Source organism: Enhydra lutris, unplaced genomic scaffold (assembly GCF_002288905.1).
Source record: "Enhydra lutris kenyoni isolate GAN:26980312 unplaced genomic scaffold, ASM228890v2 scaffoldscaffold18, whole genome shotgun sequence".
NCBI classification, from domain to species: domain Eukaryota; kingdom Metazoa; phylum Chordata; class Mammalia; order Carnivora; family Mustelidae; genus Enhydra; species Enhydra lutris.
In genome coordinates, this window is record NW_019154102.1 from 17,188,725 (window position 1) to 17,212,465 (window position 23,741).

The window sequence follows — 23,741 nt, forward strand, 5'->3', positions numbered from 1 at the left end:
CCTTAAGGAAACATTCCTACACACATTCTATGTTATATAAATGAGGCTTGTACTCCTCCTTGGGCTTAGATTTTAGTATTATAATGAAGTAAAAGTAGTTGTTGGTCATTCTAGAGGTCACTCCATGGTCTATCTGCAAGCATGAGTTAGGGGTTAAACTCCAACTGATTTCGGTGCTCTGGGCTGGCTGGAGGTCAGGGCAGTCGCTATTGCTAGAGTGGTGGTTTTACTTTCCATCTGCCTGAGTTAAGACGTAAACTGGAAAGAAGAGCTTATGGAAAAATGTAGGACAAAGGTTGGTGAGTATAAGCAGGTGGGCAGGTTTTGGGGTCTAGCTGGTGACAGTGTGTGGAGAAGAGAAGGAAACAGAAATATACCTATGAATAAAGAAACCTTACCTCTTGAAAGCAATCTGGTTATTTAAAGGAAGCTTAAGAACGCTGACTTTCATGAAATGCTCCTACTTCTCTATCTTGTTGCCTTCTAAGGGGTGACTCTTAGGAAAAATAAGATGAAGGAAACCTTTTTTTTGTTAAAGTTTTTATTTAAATTCCAGTTAGTTAACATGCAGTGTAATGTTACTTTCAGGTATACAGCATAATGATTCAGCACTGAAAGAAATATTTTTGAGCTGCAATATAAGGATCTTCATGCTTTTCTCTTTTCCTCCTCATTCTTCTTTGACACCCCTTCCTTTGGTTAGTGACTTCAACCTTTTTCCCCTCTTCCTAGCAGAGCCCATTAATATGAAAGGATAAATTACTAGTAATAGTTTGGATTATGACTCCTTCTAAGGAATTCGTACTTTAAAAAATAAAATGAAAGAACATGATATTTCCTCTTAAGAAATAGTTTTGTTTTTGTTGTTTTGTAATGTATGCAATGGACACACCTCATTTCTGAGCCTCACCCCATCTATAATCCTGTCTGGGGGTGTGGTTCGAAGATTGGGTGGGGATCCTGGTTTCTGTTGCAAATATTACTTGGAAATAAAAACAATGCTTCAGTAATTTCAGTTGTTTTGAAATGATCATGTCAAAATATCCTTTTTCATCAAAAACATAAGCTCAACTTTCTAACAGTGATTTCATTGGATAACCCCAGGGGAATATACTCCAATAGAAAAAATAACTATGCAAAAAAAAATCTTAAACTTTTTGGTAACCATATTAATGGTGATAGTACTGATATTGCTATCCTGCTGTTGTGTGTATATGGGATAATTGAAATGAGTTTTAATTTTGGTTTGTTTTAAGTTGACATTTTCATAGTAGTTTATTTAAAGAAATAATGATGAGATCAATGAGATAAAGTAAAAATCGCATAGTCCTGAATTTGAATCAGAGGAATCAGTGTAAAACTATAATATTCTTTCTTTAAAAAGAAGACATGTTTTCAAAAAAGATTTGGAAATAATAGTTATCCCAGTATCGATATGTACCCCATGCATCTGTAGTCTGTTCACTAAATACCATTTCTTAACAAGGGATGACATTTCCTTAGGGAAATGGATAATTCCATGCATGGGGAAAGAAATGTATAGGATTAGCCAGGAATATCTTATTAGACCAGATAGTAAGAAAACTCTCAATAATATGTGGATTATTTTTAAAAAGATTCAGGACATAATTTAAATAAACTACTTAGAAAAGATGGAACAATTTTAAGCACTAATAAAGATTGAATGCAATTAATTTAAAGACAGGGAATATGTTTAAATCCATGGGTTCATAATGGTGCTTGGTATGTGCGAGCACGCACACACACACACACACACACACAAATACCCTCAATGCCTTACTGGTTGTCTTTGGAGATTACTAGGAAGCTACCTTATATTAAAAACTGGTAAGTAGAGAGAGAGTCTAACATGTATCCTGCTGTTCCTAACAATAACCAGGTAATGATAAGAAGTTTTTCTTTATAAGAATGTTTCAGTTAATAAAAATGAAGAAATGGTAGAATTAGATTAGAAAATCATAATTTTTACAAAATGGATGAGTCCGCAAACTTTTTCTGTAAAAGACCAGGTAGCAAATACTTTAGGCTTTGTGGGCCCTACAATCTCTATTGCAGCTATTCAAGTCTGCAGTGGAGTGTGGAAGCAGCCATTGACACTATGTAAACTAATGGACGTGATTGTGTTTCAGTAAAACTTTATGTATAAAAGCAGGGTACACTGGTTGGATTTTGTCCATAGTTTGTAGTTTGCAGACCCTTGATCTGGGTAATGATCATGTGTATCTGATAACATCACAATGAAAAAGATGATCAGGTTTTATGCCTCCTAATGGAGGTACACAGTTTTATCTTGGAAAAAGAGAAAAGAAAATTAAATCAGTATCTGATCAAGCATCTGGATTTAATGACCAATTTTCAGAGAATAAAAGGAACAGAGGAACATATTAAAGAACTTAGGGAGAAGCCATCAACAAAATCTAGACTCTGGGAAACTCTAGAGAACAACTGATTTCTTTCTTTCTTTCCTTCTTTCTTTCTTTCTTTCTTTCTTTTTTTAAGATTTTATTTTTTTGAGAGAGAAAGAGAACACGAGTAGGAGGAGGAGCAGAGGGAGAAGCAGACTCTCCACTGAGCAGGGAGGCTGATATGGGACATAGTCCCAGGACCCTGGGATCATGACCTGAGCCAAAGTCAGATGCCTAACTGACTGAGCCACCCATGTGCCCCGGGAAAAACTGATTTCTTAAATAAATTTTTAAAAACATTTCAAAAGGAAAACTAATATAGAGGAGTAACCTATAGGTTAAAAATGACTTAAGGGGTGCCTGGGTGGCTTAGTGGGTTAGAGCCTCTGCCTTCGGCTCCAGTCACGATCCCGGGGTCCTGGGATCGAGCCCCGCATTGGGCTCCCTGCTTAGCAGGGAGCCTGCTTCCCTTCCTCTCTCTCTGCCTGCCTCTCTGCCTACTTGCGATCTCTGTCTGTCCAATAAATAAATAAATAAATCTTAAAAAGAAATGACTTAAGAAATATATCAGCTAGGGACACCTGGGTGGCTCAGTTGGTTAAGCAACTGCCTTCGGCTCAGGTTATGATCCTGAAGTCCTGGGATCGAGTCCCACATCGGGCTCCCTGCTCAGTGGGGAGTCTGCTTCTCTCTCTGACCCTCCCCCTTCTCATTCTCTCTCTCATTCTCTCTCTCTCAAATAAATAAATAAAATCTTAAAAAAAAAAAAGAGGGGCGCCTGGGTGGCTCAGTTGTTAAGCATCTGCCTTCGGCTCGGGTCATGATCCCAGGGTCCTGGGATCGAGCCCCGCATCGGGCCCCCTGCTCAGCAGGAAGCCTGCTTCTCCCTCTCCCACTCCCCCTGCTTGTGTTCCCTCTCTCGCTGTCTCTGTCATATAAATACATAAAATATTTTAAAAAAAGAAATATATCAACTAGCTTATAGTCCAGGCCCTATTTCCTTATAGCAGCTCTATATTGCTGGAGGGGGAGAAAAGTGCCCCGATCATTTCAAGATTAATTTATTCAAAAGAAATAACAGAAAAGTACTCAACAAGCAAAAAGTCTTGTAAAGAAAATGAGGGGAAACCACAGAATATGCCAGAGGTGGAGGCAGACCCTCCTTCAGAAGATGTACCACAAGAGGCAGAAGAAGTCCTTAACCTTCCAAAGGTATAAGCCAGGAAACAGAAGGAAACCTTAGAGGAGGGCTGACCCCGCCTCACTAGGGGTTTAAGGAGGAACTCCTATGAGGCATTTGGACCCTGAAGAAATGGTAAAAGGAGTAGCTAAGTCAAAAAAGCTTGGGAAAGAGATGAGAATAAGGAAGAAGTTTGTGATGATGCATTTGGAAGCAAAGACATTCATGCAGCTGCCCTTATCCTGTGTGTTTTAGGCATTGAATTCTTTTTTTTTTTTTTTTTTGGTCTGATATTGAAATCCTTTCCCTCCTTTCTTTCTATTAGTATTTTCTGATGTATCTTTGACCTTTGTTTGACTTTTAATCATCTGGTGGAATTTTGTTTTAGATCATTTCCTTGTTACTAGCATCTCCCTGGATTCTGTATTTGACCCCTTATGCAGGTCTGTTTAATTAGAAAGTTTTACATATATGCATGAAAACATATTCATTCTATATTGTAAAGTAAGACATAACAGGTTACAAAGCAGTATATTTAGTATCAGCTCACATACGTAGGATTAAATCTCAAATTGTATGTATGCATACATGTGTGTATGCATACATACGTATATCAAAAGCTTAACTGCTTATTTCTTTGTGGTGTGAGCTTTTTTCTTTTTGCTTATATATATTTTTTCATGAATATATGTCATATCACACACAAAGAATTAAAGTTTTATAATTAATAGCTGAATAATTTGCAACCAGCTTATAAGGGTAATGGGGACACCTAATTTTTTCATAGGATAAGTATAAAAAAACATATAAGCCTCAAATTCTAGATCTCTTAGCCAGGGGAGTAAAACTGGCAATTATCACAGATTTTATTTTATTTTATTTTATTATTATTTTTTAAGATTTTATTCATTTGACAGACAGAGATCACAAGTAGGCAGAGAGGCAGGCGGGGGGTGGGAAGCAGGCTCCCCGCTGAGCAGAGAGCCCCATGCGGGGCTTGATCCCAGGACCCTGGGATCATGACCCGAGCCAAAGGCAGAGGCTTTAACCCACTGAGCCACCCAGGCGCGCCTATCACAGATTTTTAAAAATATCAAATAATTTCAGTGGGTAGGTGTGGTTGTTTCCCTGTAAAGATGGTTACCCATAATTTCTCTGGTCTCTGAACAATCATGTCCTCCTCCTTTTGAGCCTGGATTGATTCTAACTTACTCTGAACAGCAGAATATGGTAGAAATGACATTGTCCTGGGCTTGAGTCTTAGGCAGTTTGGCATCATCTGCTTTTGCCATCATGGGACTCTGCACCACTAGGTAAAGAGATACGGCTAACCTCTTGGATTGAACACATGCGGGGAGAGAAAGAGGTCCCAGCCTTCTGGACATTCTCATCAAGACTTTCAGTGTGAGAGTAAAGCCGTGGTTATTTCCAGTCCAGTCAAGATGCCGGCTGCCTATAGTTATGTGAACCATGAGATGACTCCCAACCAACGTTGGCTTCTTAGCTTATTATGGAATTAACCTTCATGATTGAAATCCTTCTCAATCTTTCAGGTCAAGTTCAAAGTCTCTCTCCCTGTGTAGCGTTCCTGGATGCTCTCTAACTAATAATTACAACAAATATGGTAATGAAATGCAAAGAAAGAATTTTCATGCCTTTATGTTTTATCTTCTGGTTAGTTATGGATTTTTATTTCTTTGGAGATTGAAATCTGAAGTGAGTGGTCAAAACTGTTCTGATTTTTGTAGCTCCAGATTGCCTAGCAGGTTATGTATTGTATGTTGATCCTTAATGAATATTTATTAAATTATAGCTGTTTCACCTTCAAAGTTCCCCCTCCCCCGGAATTGAGAAGCAGCCACAGCTTTGTTCTAATGTGGTATAAAAAGCCCTCAAAAGGCTTTACAGTCTATTTTACTAGAATGAAGTGCTACCACCTCATATTTCCCTTCTTATAACCTATAAGTGCCACGGACCTGCTAAGTATCTTGGGTGCTTCCTTATTTTTTGCCTCCCATCCTATCTCTGGGGATTTGGCTCATTGCCACTGCTTGCTTATAAGGTCATGTCAGAGCACTCCTTCAAACATGGGTCAAACCAAAAAGTATTTTTTTTTTCACATTCTTTGATTTCATCTTTCTGCCAATTTATTGCAACTAAACTAGGAACTGTGAAACTCTCTTTTCTACACGTTTCATTTTTGTTCCTTCTCTTGTATTTAAAAACATGGGTGATTGCCATTCTATATCTCCTTTTTCCTTGAAGTTCTACAGCTTTTGCATTTCATCATTCAATGCAGATTTTAGTATAAAAACGTTGAACTTTGTTTTTTTCTGAGCTTTCTGAAATGTTTCTGATTGTAACATAATAGACCAGTAATTAAATACTGATTTAGGGAATGATTTTCTTTTGTCCCATTTCATCATCAAGGGAGGAGAACAGTCCTATCAATCCATGGGGCTGTATGGTGCTAATATAAGGTTTTGATTAGAAACTTTTCATCCACTGGTCTCAAACCATTTTATCAGCCCTTGGAATTTTCTCTAGCTTTGCCAAACCTTCCCAGGGGAATTCCTGCCATGTCTTCACAGCTTGGAGACAGACAGAATAATGCTGCACACCTCAGGGTTTCCTCACATTGTCACGTGTGCCCTCCCTTACAGCCTTTGGGTCCAGGTAATACATTGGCACGGGTGGCCGGTTTGAAACGTGAGCCTTCCACACATCTGCTGAGGACACTGACTATGGCGGAGAAAGTGACCCTCTCCAAGTTTTATTTGAGTCATAAAAATTCATGCTGTGCACAACCTCTTTAAAAATCTGTGCCATTAAATGTGGCTAGATCCAGAGTACACTCTGGAGGAAGCCAGAAAGGACATTAAAATGCTTAGTCTATGACACACTTCCTTATTTTTGTCATTTTGACATTTATGTGTTGTTTCATTAGGGATTTTTAAGAGAAGACCCTTTTTCAGCAAGAAGTTTTCCCCAGATCTCCATAAGAATCAACAGTTTATAATCAAACAGCTGTCTGGTTTGCATTTCAACTGAGCTGGACCACCTGCTGGCTGTTAACCTCTGAAAGGTTATTATGATACAATTGTTGTTGTTGTTTGTTTAAAAAGTTTCAGAGCTCAAGGAAAATATTAGTAATGAGTTACTTAACCTGCAGTGTTTACTGTTCCCACTCAACTTGCAGATGGTGTTCCAGTGGCCAGCAAGAGGGAGGGCTCATCTGAGGCCAAGACTATTTTGCACTTGTTTTGGAGATGAACCATAAAAATAGGCTTGGCAATGAGGAGGACTGCCCTTGTGGGAGGAGGAGGGGAAGCAACATTACTAAAGCCTTTTAAAAGGAAACACAACCATTTCTGATGACTGAGGTTGAGAGGCACAGTCCCAACATAACCCTTAGTTCAGCACACAGTAAACTTGAGGCTCTAATCAGTAGAGCAGTGTATCTTTTGAGCATGTGTGGTTTAGCCTCTGCGATTTGAGGCTTGCTCACCATCTGCTTTCTTCACTTAAATGCACACTCCTCTGACCAATGGAAATGATGGCTGCAAATTCTCTCAAATGGCCATGTGGGTACCATTTTTTCTGTAAAAAATCCAGTCCCTGGACATCTTCACAGCAGCTCTGATTACAGAATGGGCTGCCTCTCCTCAAGACTGGGGGCCCAAGAGCATGAGCATCATTTGCAAGAGGTAGGGATGTCTTGGTATGAATGGAGGGGCTTTTTTCTGGTTATGGGTATTATGGACAGAGAGGACAGGGACTTGCTAGAATATATATTCCGTGAAGATCAGGATTTTGTCTCTTTCATTCCCTTCCTCATCCCCAGTGCCTACAACAGTGACTAGCACATAGTGAAAATCTACTAAATATTTAGTGAAAGGCAGAAAGAATGACTGAATATCACCTTTTTATTTATTCTGCATGTAATAATGAACAGTGGTCAGTAAATATGGTTTGTACTCATATCACAAAACTGCCCAAACTCTTTCTGATCAGAGCACTGAAGATGAAGATTTAGGCAAGATAGCTTTCAGGAGCTGACTTGAGATGATTTGTGAGGCAGAATGTGAAGAGAGAAAGAATTTAGACTTCGGCTACAGACAGACTTGAGCTTGGAACTGATATAGATCTCTTTCTTGCTCTGTGACCTTGAATATATTAGCTTCTCTGGTTCTGTGTTTATGTATAAAATGTGAATAAGATAGATATCCTATAGGTTTTTATATTATAGATTATATTGGTAAAACCTGGTATGGAATAGAGGGGGCAATAAATGATTATTTTAATTTCTTTTTTTTTAAGTTTTTATTTTAATTCTAGGCAGTTAACATTCAATGTAATAGTAATTTCAGGTATACAATTTACATACAACCCCAGTGCTCATCTTAACTAGGGCACTCCTAATTATTGTTAATATTTATATATTAACATTACTATGCTATCAATACTGTTATAATACTATTATAATAATATGCTATCAGTCCTATCATAATACACTAACTGACCGTCAAGGAATGAATTCCCTGTGCACCACAATATTTTGTGTCAAATTGCCCAGGGTTTGACAGGTTCTAGTCCTTTGTCCACCAGTAGCTAGTTTTATAATCCAGGACAAGTCATTTAACTCTTGTGCCTCACTTTTCTCACATGTAAGGTAAGGGAAGTAATTATACTGACTCTAACCGGGAGGGAGCATTCAAGAAAGAGGAGCTATGAGAAGTCTTTTATAAGCAAAAGTCTTTATAACCCTGGAATAATTAATGTGAGGCTCCTTGGTCAACTGTTAAATATCATACAAATATCAGTTGTTCAGTTTGTTTCAGCTCAACACATACTTCTTGAATATCTACTGTGTGCCAGGTACTGCGCTAAGTATAGTTAGGTACAGCAAAAAATAAGACACGATTCCTGCTTCCTGAGGAGCTTTTAATCTGGTGGAGAAAATGTTCACATGAACAGAACGCAGTTATACCTGTGATGATGAGGTTAATGGTTTGTTATTTTGCTCATTTGTTGGCACCTTTAAAAAAAAATGGATTTGAAGATAGAAGCTGGAATACCTGGTATAGGATTTTTTCCTTTCTCTTTCCTTGGTACAGAGCTTCGGCAGCAGGTTGTGCTACCTTATCTCTGATTGCCTTGGAACTATTGAAGGAGACTCCTGAAGTCAGTGCCTACATCATCTCATGTCTTTGGTTGGGGCAGTGGCAGTGAATTGCAGTTTCTTCTTAGAAGTGTCCCATTAGTCTTAGCATCCACCATGAAGTCATGGAGAGGCTGCTCAGAGGGAGCTCCAGTGTAGCTTATGATGAATGGATGAAGAATGTCTTGGGGTGAGAGTCTGTGTCTTCTCCATATACAAATTCAACACCAAGCACATGGTGTACCACTTGGAAGGTACTGAATGAATGAATGATATAAACTGAACTGACCCAAACTCTCTGGAGTTCTCTTCCTTCCAAACCTTTCTATTTTGCCTTCTAGAATCCCACTTTTGGGGTAAATTCTTACACATTCTCATCTCTTCCATGAACTGAAATCTACTTCCTAGTTAGCTTTACCTGGCTTTCCCCTGAGCACATGGCTTCTTCTGCAGCTAGTTTTCTCCACACCACATGCCATGACACCAGTCTAGGATATACTATTAGCATCTTTTTGACTCCTTCAGGGTCCCTTTTAGACTATGATCTTGCTATTTTTATATATATAATCACTTTTCTTCCTTTGAGACTCATGACATCCAATTTACTCTCCTCTGCCTCTCCTTATTGTACATTTTCACCTTCTGTTTTCTTCCTTTTTTTTTTTTTTAATCAGTTAAGACAGTGGCATCTATACCTATCTACATCTTCATCTCTATCCCAGGATCCATCATTCAGGGCACAAACATCATCCACATGATGACCCAGTAATCCCCTAACCACTTAGTTCCTTTATAGCTTCATTTCCTCACTTTAACTTCCACTTGGTTTGATTTACCCACTGCTATGGCTATCCTTTAGATTTTGGTGTCCTTGCTTATCCTGGTCTTGTGGTCCAATTTCAGCCACTCCTTTGGAAGCTTCTCTAATTCCTGGGGCTCACTATCCTTTTATCACATATGCCAAGTAAAACCCCAACCATGGGTTCTTGATCCACAGTCTTTTCCATGCCAGGTTGCTGAGTAAATGGGGCCACTAAAAATTCAAGGTCTCTAAATCTCAATGTACTTAACATTTTTTTCCCCTATTTTCTGAGTCAACTCTTTATATCTTTGTTCTGTTTTTCATGACAGCTATGAAAAATCTCCTCTATCATGTTTACCTGTGCTAGCCAGGAATCTTCTCATTTATCTTAAGTCTTACAGCTTCCTGCAACCAAACTTTTCTACCTGCAACCATGCTTGTTTTACCCCCACCAAGCCGCCTTCTTCACTGCTGCCAGAGAAATACTTATTTCTAAAGTTCAAATCTGATCACATGGCTCTTTGTCTAATGCCTTATTTCCTCTTATGCCTATGGAAAAATCTCTAGGTTCCTTTATAAGGCTTAAAATGTTTCTTAATGAAGTTCTGATTTGCTTCATAGCTTCATTGAATGACTAACCCACTATCCCCATATCAACCTCCACTTTCCAGCTGCACACACTTTTTGAAATTCTGTGCATTTTTTTTTTACTCCCGGCCTTTGCACGTGATATGCATTCTGCCTAGAATTCCCTCTCCTCCCCTTCACCATACTTGTCCAGTTAACTCCTACTCATCTTTAGTGTTCCATCTTGATGCCTTAATGACACCAAGCCCCCAGATGTTAAGTGCTTTTCATTTGTTCTCTTATTCCTCGTTTCAGAACTTATTATTGTGTATTTTAATTATCTGCTTGACTATAAAATATAGTAAGATCCTTGATGGCAGGGGTTGTTAGTTATCTCCTGAGCACCTAGAAGAGCACCTGCTACATGCAGACACTGAAAAAATATTTGAAGAATAAATACTGAGTGAACAAGATAATGTCTTAGCTGAATCTTAAAAGATTGCAACTTGAAAGGTAACAACATGAACTATAAGAAGGGCATGGGTGACAGTAGGAATTAAGTGAGCAAGATAACTCATGGTATAATGTCTCAGGAGAGGACACAAATTTGGGGAGATGGATGGGTAGGTGACTAGAGAGTTTTTGAGAGTTATAAGGTTTTGAGCTTCTGGATGTCACTGGGCAAAATTTAACAATCATTTCAGTGAACCAACAACAGATGGTTGACTGGATTAATGAGTTGTCTAATTAATTGGTCAGTTCAGTGAAATAGTACAATTGGCTGTGAACCTTAGATTGTAAAACTCAGTGATAGCCCAACAAATGCCCATCAATATTCTTAAAATAAGGAACAGTTAAGAAGCAGAGTATTAAATCTCTCTCACTACCAAATATTTCTTTAATTCTGGAAAACTCTCACTTATTATTTCTTCAAATATAGGTTATGTGCCCTTTCCTCCTTTCTTTCTTAAACTGGGGTTTTATATCAGGGATGTACAAACTTTTATGTGAAAGGCCAGATAGCAAACAAGAATAGGCTATGTGGGCCATTCTGTTCTTATTGCAATTACTCAATTCTACCATTGTAGTCATAAACAAATGTGACCATAAAGAATATGTGAACAGTTAAGTGTGGCTATGTTCCTGCAAAGCGTTATATATGGGCTCTGAAAATTAAATTTTCATATAATTCTCATGTGTCATGTAATACTACTATTCTTTTTATTTTTTCCTGTGTTTAAAAACAGTGGGAACAATTCTTAGATCGCAGGTTGTACAAAAACAGTCAGAAGGCTGAATTTGGCCTACGGTCGTAGTTTACTGACTCTTATTTTAATCTATCTCAGTCTATAATCTATAATTTGTTCTGGAGAGATTCCTCAATAATGTCTTCCAATTTCAGAATTCTGCTCTTGATTTTGTCCAGTCTACATTTTAACTTGTCTATATAAATTTCTTTTATAATTTTAATGTCCATATTTATTTCTAGCATTTCTAATAATGCTTTTTCAGACTCATGTTCTTAGGTTATTTTTGCCTGTTCTTGTTTCACAATTCTTTGTTCCCTTTTAAACAATGACTCTTATTTTATTTTCAATTGAGTACCTTAAACTTAAAGTCTTTTATTCCATAAAATCAATTCTATCTTGCTTGAATTCACATTCCTAGTGCTAATGTCTTAAGTGTCTTTCTTAGCAGTAAGATTACCTCATATATTTTAAAATTTTGTCATATAGGCTCATTCTGAATGGGTTCTTCCCACCCCAGCTGTATTTCTCTTTTTCTGTGATCACCTCTCCTTGTCTAGTGGGTTTGTGGGGTTTGTGGTTGCCTCTACCTTACCTTTGGCTCTCTCTGCCCCAAGTTCAGGATTGGGTCTTAAAATAATAGCATTTTTTAACTTCTCTTTAAGATGATATTCAGAATGTGGCAGGTCCAGGCACTGATTCAGTGGATGACTGAGCTCAGTTTTTGTTTGTGAAGCCGAATATACCCCTATCCTGTTCTTTAGAGCCACAGCCACAGAGGCTGGCAAAATAGGGCAGAAGTATCCCTCCCACCCCTACTCTTGATTTTATTTCATCATTAGGGAAGTCTCCACTCAGTCCTGTAATTTCAACCTCTCATTTTATATGGAGTTGAATTCCTGACTCTAGTGCTTGCTTCCACACCTAGAGGCCAATTGGCCAGTTGCTCTAGCTAAGGGTCTTTCTTTGCATTCTGGTTCAAGAATGTTTAACTATTGAGCTCAATTATTACTTTGTATTATTTCCATAGATTTAGAGAGAGGGGCTGCATCAAAATATTGTCTCTCTTCACCATCTTGACTAGAAATAAATTTAGTCATATGCCCTATGGTTTAACTGCCAGAATGTAAGCATCTTGAGGGTAGGGCCTCTTTCTGTCCTGTTGGCCACTATATTGTGGGTACTAAGCACAAAGTGGCTGCTAAATTAACGTTTATGGAAAGAATAACTGTTGAAGAAGTGATATGGATAATGACAAACAAACAATCTAGATGTATGTTAAAATCAAATCTTGTTCTTTATGCAAGTTGCAATTTTATTTGATGACAAGCATAATTAGCACCATACTCACCCATCCGTTTATTCCATGTATTCAATGCTTGCAAGAGATATTTGTGGAAGTCGGGCATGGCTGTGTATTCATAAGTTATTCTTCCTCCTTCCATTAGCATTAGTCTTTGCACCTGTGAGCAAAAATAAACAGAACTATATAAATACCAAGTATTATCACTTTTATTATAACATTATCATGCTACCAGTGATATCAACTGTAAGGTAAAAATAAAGGGAGTTGAAGCAATGACAGAGGCATTTCTTGATATTTGTTTTGGCTCTTTTTGCCATCTGGGAGGCATATATCAATATACCAGTGGACACCTTAACGGAAGCCCTAGCACTTCTGTGGCTTTTATAAAACTACTTTCTGCTTTAGTTCAAAAACATTTGTTGAACATACATAGTCAAGTCCTGACCCCTACCTCAAGATTCCTAGGAGTATAGAAGTCCTAACTGTCCATTTGGGTAAATGGTGTCCAGCCATCCCCATGGGAATGTCAGCCTTGTGCGATTCTAGGGGCTAGAAACCTGGTAGACTGGTCAAGAAGGACCAAACATTAATAAGTCTAAGACTCACTGTGGTTCCTTCTTTGATTTAACAGGATTTCAGGGACAGTAGCTCACTCTTCTGAATTTGGCTCTCTTTGGGTCCCAATGGCTTGCCACTTCCCAACAAATCGAGAGGCAGCTGCATTCTTGGGGAAAGAGATACAGTCTATCTAGTGCCTGTATCTCTGCTGGAAGTGTGTGGAGCTTGTTAAGCACGTCACAGGGAGATTTATCTAACAGAGAGACAGGGAATATGTGTTAGGTATTGTTATTAAGCACTAGTTTGCTCCCATTCCAAGCCCTGCTAAGGCTGGAGAACAATTTATATTGCCAGATAGAATAGTAATATTGGGAGATTACTGAGATGACAGAGTAATCTTGTTAGCTAGACTACTTTTCTATATTGAAAACATAAAGTATTCTGCATCAAATTATATAATCTACATTTTCTCTTTCTTTAATTTGATTATGAACTATTACTGTGCTTTGCCATAAAATATGAAAGTTTTACATTTTGATAGTTTTTCAAATGCTGATTTTACTTTCTGTGCAAATACTTCATATCTTTCCAGCATAATTATTTAGCAGCCTTTTCGGGTTAATTATTGTCATTAACAATATGAGTCCTATGAGGGAATATCAATTAAAATATGCACAGCTGAACTTTCAAATGAGTAAATAATTTAGTTTTGGAAAATGACTGGAAACAGCAGGGTAACAGTCAAAAGGGGAACAATTATTTTAATGCTTATTTGACAAATGAGTCATTTTTACAGCAAATTAGATTCTTATCATAGCACCCCTACTGGTTACCACAGGAAAGCTGTTAACATGAGTTTTTAAAATAAAAGCTGTTAAGTTATGCATGCAAAGTTAAGGAAATCATTTGTATGAAGAAAAGGTGATTAGGATATGCATTGTTAGCTGATGGAATCCTGCCACTGGGATCTAATTAGGGCCATAAATCACACAAAATGATGTGTGTATATAGGGCTTGAAGCATCAGAGTGATGCATGCCATTGACAGTGAGATGGATGATTCTTCCAACCCTGACTTTCATGGCTGTCCTTGTCTTTGTGCTAACTAGACCCTAAAGTCTTACATAATAATGGGGTAGGATAGGGGCTTTAGTCACAGGAGGTTACCACTGTAAAGGATGCTGGGAAAATTCCAAGATGGATCTCCATTCTTTTCCATTAGCAAAAAGCCCAGGAAACACAGAATGGCAGTCTTCAAGTACATAGCCTTGAGATGAGTTCCAAATTGTGTTTTGTCAATTTAATATAGTTTGTTCTTTTTAATTTTTAACTCAGTGATTCCAAAAGGAAGGAAGAAAAAGAGGGAGGAAGAAAAGAGGGAGGGAAGGAAGACATTTATAGAAACCATGTATTATTTCTAAGATATAATAGTACCTACTCCAGACCCCATAGGGTTCAGCATGGGTTGAGGCAAAGCCTTCCTAAAAGCAGATAAACACACGTGTCATTTTCCCAGCTCTTTTGAAAGTATGTTTGAGTTAAATTGCTTCTGTGACTTTGCTTTCACTATCATGCTCTGGACCACTTTCTACTGATTACAGAACTGATACCACGTTTCCTCAGCCTGTGTGGGAAGTTACCTCCTCTCTGCCCTGGATACAGTAAGTTGGACCAAGGCAGCCTACCAATCATCAAAAGTTAGACCTCAATAAATGATGTAGGGAAACAGACTCCAAGAAATAATCTAGGCCATTCCCAGATCTTCCCAGCATCCCTGGGAAATTGTTGGGATTACAAGCTCTCTGGCCCCACCCCAGATCTACAGAGTCAGAATCTCTAGGGCTAGGGCCCCAAATCTGTGTTTTCACAGGTTCTTGTCACATGCACCTTTGATGCATGCCTAAGTTTGAGAAGCACTGATTTAGGCTAGTGCCTTGAAGAACTAAACTGATACTAATTCTTTCAGGTGATTACCAGAGTGATTCCAAGAAGTCTCCAGGAATTAAAAGCCCTTATAAAACATCAAACTTTGTACCTTCCAGTTCCCCCTGCCATTCATTGTTAACTACAGGGGTAACCATGTATCTTCAATTTAATGTTTTCAGGGTCTTAGTTCTTCATGGATAAATAATGATGAAACTATGCCTATAGGGAATCAGGAATTTGGACAGATTAATTTGTGAATTACTTGCCAATTCTTTGATCTCTGAGTTTTAATATGGCCAGGAAGATTAAAACAAGTAAAAATACCTTTCAAGAATACTCTTTTGTTACTGTTTCCTTGAATTCTTTGAAAATTGATACTTCTGAACTATCTTTCCATGTACACATTCTTTGTAGAGAAGTGCAAATTTCAGAATTCTTCTGGGTAAACATCTACTAAGCATCTATACTTCAGGTCTGAAGAGTCCTTTCAGGGTCACACCTTATATCAGCTTTTTAGAGCCCTTGGCCTCAGAAAAAATATTTCTGGTTTTTCCTCCTCATACTACCACACCCAGTGGGATTCTGACCTAATCCCTTATCATCATCATTGAGAAATATGTTTGTGTCTATCTTGAAATCCTGTCCAAATCACATCTTTTAAAATTAATTAGCTATACTCTTCCCCTAATGCTAGACCTCAGTGGTTTTCTAGAACCCTCTAGTGTTGATGGAATTAACATCCCCACTCACTTACCAAACCGATTCTTCAGAAGGTCATGGGTCATTGGGATGGGGTTAGGGGAGTGGGATGGGAGAATGATAGAGGGGATGGGTCAGATGGAGTCATATAGGCTTTTTAACAACCATTAAAAGGGATGGTCTATCAATGAACCAGCAGGTAAGGTGGACATGGAAATACCATGTTTAAATTTCTCCCTTTGGGTGAAGTATGTAACTCATATCTAATTGAGGTTTGAAGAAGGTCATCAAGATGATCTTTGTTTGAGACTTCCAGAAGGCATCACTTCCATCACATGACCTCTGTGGTGATCACAATTTCTCCAACTTCTTTCAAAAAGAGTATCTTCTACAGAAGAATCAGTATATTTCTAGTTGGGTAGTAGACTGTCAGCTAGTTGAGGATTTTCATTTAACAAGTGAGGAAACGAAAACCTAATGGATGAAAGGATAAAACAAAGACCACAGGGCTTATTTATGACAGAGGTGGGCATAGAACCTAGGCTTTTGAATTCCTGGCCCAATGCACCACAAAGGATTCTAGGAAATTGCAAGATTTAGTCACCACCAGGTTAAATATCACTTAAATTACGGAATCCATGAACTTTCCTATATATAGGTAGCTCTTTATTGTTTGCATTGTATAGATGAAGAACTGAGGTTTAGCCATCCTATAGAACTTTTCTTTGTTTACATAGGTGGGTGACCATAAAGCTTGGATGCAGACCCACAGCTGATGAGCCTGAAGCTCATTCATGGAACCATTTCACTGTGCATTGATGTGGATCATGGCTTCTTCATAAAGTGGGCACTGCAGTTTGCTTTTAAAATTTATTGTTAATTTCCAGGACTTAAAATATACGTGCTTACTCATGATAGTAGGTAGAACATGAAGGGACTCTTTCAAAGGCAAGAGTTGTAGAGATTACCATGATAAGAGATTAGCACGGTTGGAACCTCTTATATACATGTAAATAATGATAGTAAAAAACTCAGTCTTTTCTCGTTGCCCAGGAATTTTCCTCCCTAGTTGCGACCCCCAGAGGCCCCAGGTTTTTATTTTTGCAGAGTTCTTAACTCACACTGGCCCCCTTTGGAAGAGACTTGGTATCATCACATAAATATAGTAGGCTACACAAGATCTTCCTTTGGTAGGGAAGTTAGGATTCGCAGAATTCTGGTTTCTGTTAAGATGTGGACTACTGCTAAAATCATTAATTTCCAGCTTTTCAAGGAGTTTCTGAGCATATCTACCCTAAAGACCTTAGTGACAGAAGTAGTACCCAGGCAATAGTTGACAAAACTAATAAATACTGGGTGGGAGAGACCCTCTTTGGATTTGGGGAAGGCACCCAAGGTTAGAACCTTAGACTGGCCATGAGGAAGACTGGATCCATATTTGTCTGTCTACCTCTTGGCTTTTGCTATCAATTTCTACTCAACTCGGGCCATACCTTCCCCCAGGAATACCTCCCAGATCATATGAATACTATGACTGGAACACCAGGTTCCTACCTTTCTTCCTCCTTCCCTTTCTTTCTTTTTCTTCCTTCCCTTCCTCTTTCTTTCTGTCTTTGTTTCTCCTCTCTCCCTCTCTTTCCTTGTTTCTTTGTTTCATTGGCTTTTCTTCAGGGGGTTCTTTTTTTTTTTTTTTTTCAATTTATTATTGAGAAACCGTTTGTTCCCTGAATAAGCACTCTCAGTGATGTGCGTTCAGCTCAATGAAAGGTCGAACTGTAGATATAGGTTCACTGAGGAATAAAGTTCAGCTAAGAGAAGTACACTTACACTAACCATGTCTTAGTAGTCCAGAGGAGTGAATGCAGAAGTTTGGAGTGAAACAAATAAGTCCACTGGGTGCCTCCCATCTGAGGTAGATGGTCTGTGTATGTAAGTTAAACCAATAGTTTTTGAAGAATAATCAGACTTTGTTCCTATCTGGAGGTTTATACTGGCTTGTCTCTTGTAGGTCCTGGGAATTAGATTCACACAATTTCCTTGACTACCACTTTCATAATCCCAAATATAGCACATCTATGTTCCCAATGCTTTTTGTAAGCTGATACCTTGTCCCTCTAATTCTTAAGTCACTTTCTTTCAGAACCTTCCCTTCCCCTCCCCTAGCTCTTTCTGGTTCTCAGTCTTTTCATGTTCTTGTCTTCCAGAACCTCCACTGGCATACCATAATTAGCCCTACTGCCCTTACCAGTGTCTCTTAGTCAATCAGAACTTACTCATCTTACATTCTTTTCCTTAAAGCCCTAATGGGTAACTAAAACCAACATGACAAATCAAGCACCATGAGGTGTTAATGATGCCTGGTTCCTGTTTGTTAACAACCCACTACATCTTAGTGAGCTGCTGCAGTAGATTCCTTGACAGTTCAAGAGAGAAGAGATCTCCAGCAAGCAGACCTTCCTATAGTGTCAGAATTACAGAGTGCACCATTTGGGCTGCCATATTATTCTATCTAATTGCTAGAACTGATCCTTGTAAGGCACTAGCCTTTGCTGGGTTTTGTTACTTGCTTGATGGCACCTGCTTTAATATAAGAGTCAAAGCAATTCCAGTTCAGCCTTATTAGGAAGATTTTTGAAGAATGTCAGAACAGCCTTTATGTTAGCTCTCTGGCAGTTATAGGTTTATGTTGACTTTTTCTGGATATGCCCCCAGATTTTCCAATGCCTGTGACTGGGATGGGTAGAGAAATTCTTGATTTGATGCTCTGGGACAAGCGAGAGGTCATCCATCTTTCCAATACATTTGGTACCTCTTAACTGATTTTTGCCTGTCAGTGGTTAACATTCCTACACATGGAACAAGTAGATTTCCAAATTTGTAGCAACTAGGTACAGTGTGAGTGCATGGACTAGGAACAGAAGTTGAATGAAAATTATTTGCCACTACAGAGGCTTTTACTTTTTTTACCCTTTAAAAAAAAGGATTTATTTATTTGAGAGAGAGAGAGAGAGACAGGGATAGTGACAGGGCAAGAGAGAGCATGAGTGGGGAGGAGAGGGAGAAGCAGGTTCCCCACTGAGCAGGGAGCCCGCTGTGGGGCTTGATCCCAGGACCCTGGGATCATGACCGGAGCTGAAGGCAGATGCTTACCTGACTGAGCCATCCAGGTGCCCTTTTTTTACCCTTTTCAATCAGTCATCATTCAGTCATTCAGATAGTCTATGTACCTTGATTGAATTCTCACTTCACCAAACTCAAGTGATCGGGTAAGTCATGTGAAAGCAGAAGGCAACGTCAGATATTGCTCTTGCTCTCACCCTTAAGGATCTCATAATATGATCAATGCAAGAATTCCCAAAGTGTGGTGTGAGGTAAAAGAGGGGTGACCACTCACCAGAATCACCTAGAAAGCTTTTTCAAAGTAGAGTTGTCTTGAAATTATGCTGTCTCTTCTGAATAGAGTTAACAGGAGCAAAGCCACCTTGATATCTGCATGTTGAAAATACTTGCCCAGGTAATTCTGATGCATGCCTCTGTTTAAGGACCCTTGGGTTAATGAGATAAAGCATGCAGTCATGTGAAAGTTATATAGAACACGAGCCATGAGAAAGACTGCCTAGTGCCAAGTGAAGGTGAGTGGAGGACAAGGTAAGAGCATCATGGATTGGAGTGGTCTGAAGGCCTCAAACCCTATGAGTTAGGGTTTGAAAGACAGGTAGGTTTTGCACAGAGCAAGATAGGAGGAGGACATTTCTTACTCCTTACTAGTCATCATATTTCCCAAATTTGTTAAGCTATTAAAATTACATTTTGTGAAAAGGCAAATCCCCAAACTTGATCCCAGAACTTAAAGGGATCTTGGAGTAGATACTGGGAAACTATAATTAAACAATCATAATTCCAGTAGTTAAATAGTTTTGTCAAATACTGCATTTTATCTTGACTTCAGGAATCTTGTTGGGATTTTCATATTGTGTTTGTGAAGCAGGAAGTAAAACAGTATGTTACCAATGCTTCACTTGAGACGGGTAGGGGATAATGATGGGAGAGCTGTTAGGGTTCACCATATGGTATGAGCCTTTCTTCCATACCAATTCATAAATTTTGAATTTCATGAGAATACCTTTAAACTTTTTTGAGTAAGAGAGCACAAGATAATATACTATTTTGCAGTAGAGGTTGAGTGACTATCTAGCCTGATAGAGCTCCCATGGGAAGAGGTGAGGACAGGGAGAAAGAAGCTTACATAGCCCAAATTAGTACAGGGAAACATGTGTGTGATGTGAAGAGCCCAAGAAAGAACTATAAGTGTTTAATATACAGCCTGGAACTTATAATCAGAGGCTCAACCCTGGGATAAGCACAGCTGCTTTTATCTGCCATTCCATGGAGACACCCGTGGGTGGCTGAACACAGGTAGACACTCTAGGAGTCATGTTCCAGGAGAAGAACTCTGCTCTCCTGTTTTTTTCCGTTTTTATAGGTACTTTGGGAGTGGGCGGCCTATGAGATTGAGGGCTTTTGCTGTCATGAGGGGCCCTGCTAGAGAGGGGAAAAATTTTGTTGGTAGGGTTAGCTGCCCAGAGAAGTGACATAGCTGTGCTAATAACACTGGCAGACGTGGTGGGAAGATGAAACAGCTGAGATGAGCAGGAGAACCTCTGAACTAGCTAGCTCTTTGCCAGGCAATTCAGAAAGAGCTGCCAGAGTCAGTCAGGGATAAACCTAGTTATTCTTCCTAGAACAGTCCCCCAAGTTTGGGAGGGATAGGTGGGCTGGGAATGGAATGTGTTCTTTTTCTCTAATGCTTGTCCTTAATCTAAATGTTAGGCAATTCTGTAAAGGAACAATTAAGGAGGAAAACTTTCCAGGAAATCCTTCAGTGAAAGCCCCTTTTCCCACTTACCTCATGGGTGTTTAAACAGGTAGGACAATCTCTTTTTTGTGAGAGAAGGCCGCACCTTCAAGTAAGCCACTCTTCAAATTCTTTCCCAGGCAGACTCATCACTCTGTAAATAAACTTGTAGTCACTTTTACATAGAAGTATTTAATATATTAGTGTCTTCTGTGAAGATTGGGGCTAAAGAAAATAGACGGAATCTATTTCCGTCAGTTAGGATTGTGTTCATCTGCATGCTACGAAAAGCTGGATTTGGTGGCTTAAACTATCCAGGAGTCTGTTTTTTTTTTTTGTTTTGTTTGTTTTGTTTTGTTTTTCAAGAAGGTCGGAGGTAGGTGGTAGCTGAAGTTGTTTCAGAGACTCAACAATGTCAAGGCTGACACCTTTGGGGTCCTCTTGGTTGGCTTTTTTCTTATGGTTCGTGGCAGGTCCAGCCGCACATGGGCCTTCAAAGGAGAAGGAGGGTAAGCAAGGAGAGGCGCATTAGGCACATTTGTCTCTTTTTATCAGAACAATGAAAGTATTGAAGAAGCCTCTTCCTCTAATCCAGCAGACCTCTGACCTTTGACCCAGACCTGGGCACATGATCTTTAGTGAAAGCTGAAAAAAATGAGTCATTTCTCCTTCCAAGCTAGAGGGGATTGGAGTAGCAAGGGAGAAGGGGGCTGGAAATGACTTTTGCCAAATATCAGTGTATGCCTTACTACTCAGGTCATTAAATTAAAGTAGGGATTCTTAACCCGGCTGGACATTAGAATCAACCAAGGGAACTTTAAAGATCAGGAGCGTGGACCATATCCCCAGACTAATTTCATTTAGACCTCCTGGGGGTGGGACACAGGCATCAGAATTTTTTAAAGCTCCTCTGATCAGTTTAGTGTTCAGTGAAGATTGGAAACTACTAACATAGTCCACTCCCCAGGATGTTTTTTTTTAATAACTTCCCTAGGTAATATGGGTGTAGGTGACTCATAAGGCCTTTTGAAAAACATTGTTAAACTCTCATTCATTGGCAACCTTATTTACTAACTCAGAAGTACCTACTGAATGCCTCCCATGTTTATGGATATAGGATATATCCAGATATATGGATATATTCCATATATCCCAGATATATGGATATAGGAGAAAAATAAGAATGGATTTATGCTTTATGCTCTTTGGTTACCTATAATGTCTTCTGATAGTATAGTACTTCACAATGACAGCACTTTTATACAAAATCTCATTTAGGCTTCAGAGCTAGACTATGAGGCCCTATAACAATACAAAGAAAATTGATACTCAAGAAGGTGAAGTGAGTTTCACCAACTCATTTAGCTTTGAGCTGATGTGTGCCAGCTGATGTATGTCTGTGGAAAAGAAGTTTTCAGTCTTTGCATTCAGTGGTCACATAGACTACAGCTAAGACGTGCAAACTGAAATACATTTTGCAAATGAACCCAAAGTGAGTGATGCAGGAATATGACAAGCATTGACCAGTTACTATCTAAAAACAATATTGTCGGTGCTGTACTGTATGCACTTTTAGATCTTCATAACAAGGCTATTGTTGGGTGCTGTTATCTCCACATGATTTATGAGGAAACTGGAGGCTTAATTACTTGTCTAAGGTCATACTGTTGCTGGAAAGAGGAGATAAGAGTTGAACCCCTGCATCTAGTTCCAAACCTGTGCTCTTAACTAAGAGCTACCTTATATAGGTTTTTCATGGATAAAGAGGTCCAGCCAAGAGCACTAGTGGGAACTGAAATTCAGTCCAATTTTAGTTTGCCATGCCTCCACTCTGGCACAAGGCTGTGTACTCTGAGAGGGACAGTGTTTTCTGTAATTCCTTTGCAGATAACCTGTAGAATATATTTGTTCTAGTCTTAATCACTACCCATTGCCTTTTTTGAAAAAACATGACTTCATTTCATTCATTCCTCTGGTCACTTCCCCACTCCCTTGTTCATAAATATTTATGGCAAACCTTCAGTGCTAGGAATCACTGGGAGATGTTGACCAATATAGGCCCCAAGCTGTTCTTGCCAACATATGTACATTATTACTCATTAAAATTCAGTAGCCATACACCAAGGGTATGATTGTAGGATTTTTTTTCTTCTTCCTATTTTTCATCAAAGCAATATATTTATACAGTAAGAAGCCAGATTGTTCAGAAAAGTTATGATGAAAGGCAGTAATCTCCTAACTCTACCCCGGCCCACCCCATCAGAGGTTTTCTGGTTTTACACCTGGTAATTCACAAAGCATCCTGTGCCTTGAAGATGCTCTCAGGCTATCTACCCAAGTCCTCTTTGGCCAAGGGAGACCATTGGGGTTGAATCAGAATGTGTAGATCTGGCTTTAACATACTGAGAGGTACTGTAACTTTCTATCTCTTCATTACTTTACCCTTTTTCTCTCTTTCTCTAGCTCTGCTATGCTCTTTGTATGTAGAGTGGAGTATTATACACAGTAGGCATTTAATAAGTATTTGTGAATGAGTAAAGAAAGGATAGCAATTATGGCTAATATTTTTGTAGCACCTGATAGCTTTCAAAGTATTTTTACATAGCTAACATCATTCTATCTTAATGACAAGTTTTGGATTTAATGTTATTATTAATACTGAATCCATCTTCCGTATGTGGAAATTGTGTTTTGGTGATGGAAAATAACTTACCTAGATGGCAAAATGGTGGGCAAGTGCCTGAACTGACCCTCCACTGAAAATAGCTAATTATGCTAAGTAGAAACCTAAGAAATTTTTATGTAATTTTCCATGAGCTTGTAAGAAACTAGGGAATATTCAGGCACAGAACTGAATGAAGGAGGGAGTCCATTTACTGTCAGGGATTAAAGACTGTTTTCCTTGTTTGAATGAAGGTTTCAGTCCTTGGATTCCCCGTGAGAAGATTTTCTTGGGGATCCACGCTCGCATAAAGACAGCCAGAAGGGAAGTAGCAAGCACAAAGCAGCTTATTC

General features: G+C 38.9%; 1 pseudogene; it reads left to right on the plus strand.

The window, feature by feature from the left end:
• Window positions 1-3,530: 3,530 nt before the first annotated feature.
• On the plus strand, window positions 3,531-3,868 carry LOC111147927 (annotated as a pseudogene).
• Window positions 3,869-23,741: the final 19,873 nt, after the last annotated feature.